General features: G+C 39.6%; 1 pseudogene; it reads left to right on the forward strand.

The window, feature by feature from the left end:
• The first annotated feature begins 272 nt into the window (after positions 1-272).
• Positions 273-1,660, forward strand: LOC123937091 (annotated as a pseudogene).
• The last annotated feature ends 593 nt before the right edge of the window (positions 1,661-2,253 follow it).

Genomic DNA, 2,253 nt, shown 5'->3' on the forward strand with positions numbered 1-2,253 from the left:
TGCATAGGTAAATGTAGTTACCTTTTCTGGTGTTCTTCATTTATGTACATCCAGCTTTCCATCTGGGATCATTTGTTCTGTTTACACGACTTCTATGTAACATCATATTGTACTGCAAGTCTATTGATGATTCATTCTTTTTTTTTTTTCATTATCTCTAAAGGGGTATTTATCTCACATTTGTTTTTAAAACACAGACAATTAACTTTTTCACAACATGTGTGCCACCAGAACACAGGTGTCATGAAAACCACTGCTACACCTAAACCAAAATGGGAAAGGAAAAGACTCAAATCATTATCATCATCATTGGACATGTAGTTTAAGGCAAGTCTACCTCTACTGGTCATCTGATATATAAATGTGGTGAAATTGACAAAAGAACTACCAAAAAATTTGAGAAGGAGGCTGCTGAGATGGGAAAGGGATCCAAGTATACCTGGGTCTTGGATAAACTGAAAACTGAATGCGAATATGGTATCACCTTTGATATCTCCCTGTGGAAATTCGAGACCAGCAAGTATTATGTGACCATCATTGATGCCCCAAGACACAGAGACTTTATCAAAAACATGATTCTTAGGCACATCTGAGGCATATCTCAGGCTGACTGTACTGTCCTGATTGCTGCTGCTGTGTTGGTGAATTTGAAGCATGTATCTCCAAGAATGGACAGACCCATGAGCATCCCCTTCTGGCTTACACAGTGGGTATAAAACAACTAATCACTGTGTTAACAACATGGATTCCACTGAGCCACCCTACAGCCAGAAGAGAGATATGAGGAAATTGTAAAGGAAGTCAGCACCTACATTAAGAAAATTGGCTACAACCCGATGCAGTAGGATTTGTGCCAATTCTGGTTGGAATGGTGACAGCAGCTGGAGCAAAATACTAACATACCTTGGTTCAAGGGGTGGAAAGTCACCTGTAAAGATGGGAATGCCAGTGGAACCATACCACTTGAAGCTCTGGATTGCTTTTTGCTACCAGCTCATCTAACTGACAAGCCCTTGTATCTGCCTCTCCAGAACATCTACAAAATTGGTGGTATTGGTACTGTCCCTATGGGCTGAGCAGAGACTGGTGCTCTTAAACCTGCCACAGTGGTCACCTTTGCTACAGTCAATGTCACAACTGAAGTAAAGTCTCTTAATATGCACCATGAAGCTTTGAGTGAGGCTCCTCCTGGAGACAACACGGGCTTCAATGTCAAGAATGTATCTGTCAAAGATGTTCATCATGGCAATGTGGCTGATGACTACAAAAATGACCCACCAATGAAAGCAGCTAGCTTCATGGATCAGATGGTATCCCAAACTAACCAGGCAAATCAGCATTGGATATGCACCTGTGCTGGATTGTCACACAGCTCACATTGCTTGCAAGTTTGCTGAGCTAAAGGAGAAGATAGATTGTCATTCTGGGAAAAAGCTGAAAGGTGGTCCAAAGTTCTTCAAATCTGGTGATGCTGCCATTGTTGATACGGTTCCTGGAAAGCCTGTGTGTGTTAAGAGCTTCTCTGACTATCCTCCTCCAGACTGCTTTGCTGTTGATGACATGAGACAGATGGTTGCTGTGGGTGTCATCAAAGCACAAGAAGACAGCTGGAGCTAGCAAAGTCACCAAGTCAGCCCAGAAAGCTCAGAAGGCTAAATGAATAGTAAACCCAATACCTGTCCTTCTTAATCAGTAAGGGAAGAATGGTCTCAGAACTATTTGTAACAATTGGCCATTTAAGCTTATAGTAAAAGACTGGTTAATGATAACATTACATCTTAAAACCTTCAAAAAGAAAGGAAAATGTTTTGTGAACCATTTTGCGTGTGTGTGTGTGTGTGTGTGTGTGTGTGTGTGTGTGTGTGGCAGGTTTAAGTTACTACTTTTTTAAAATCGGTACTTTTCCATAGAAACAACTTAGCCAAAAATCTGAAAGAATCTTAAGAACATTAAAACAGATGTTCAATGTAAAGAAATAAATAATTACAGACAATCCTCATGTTGCACAGTTCAAACATACAGATTTCAATTACCACGATTTAGCTAAACAACACTACTGCCTCCAAAGAAAAACATGGCTTAAATTTCAGTATCCATGGCATATGAACCATGAATAACTGCCTAAGTATAAATTTTGCTAATAGCTATTCACCCCATGAATTACTATGTAAATGACCATTATATGATTTTTTATCCTTTCTGTTATTGATGTGATATATCACATTGATTGATTTGTGAATATTGAACCACCCT

The sequence above is a fragment of the Meles meles genome, chromosome 2, assembly GCF_922984935.1.
Source record: "Meles meles chromosome 2, mMelMel3.1 paternal haplotype, whole genome shotgun sequence".
In the NCBI taxonomy this organism is placed as follows: domain Eukaryota; kingdom Metazoa; phylum Chordata; class Mammalia; order Carnivora; family Mustelidae; genus Meles; species Meles meles.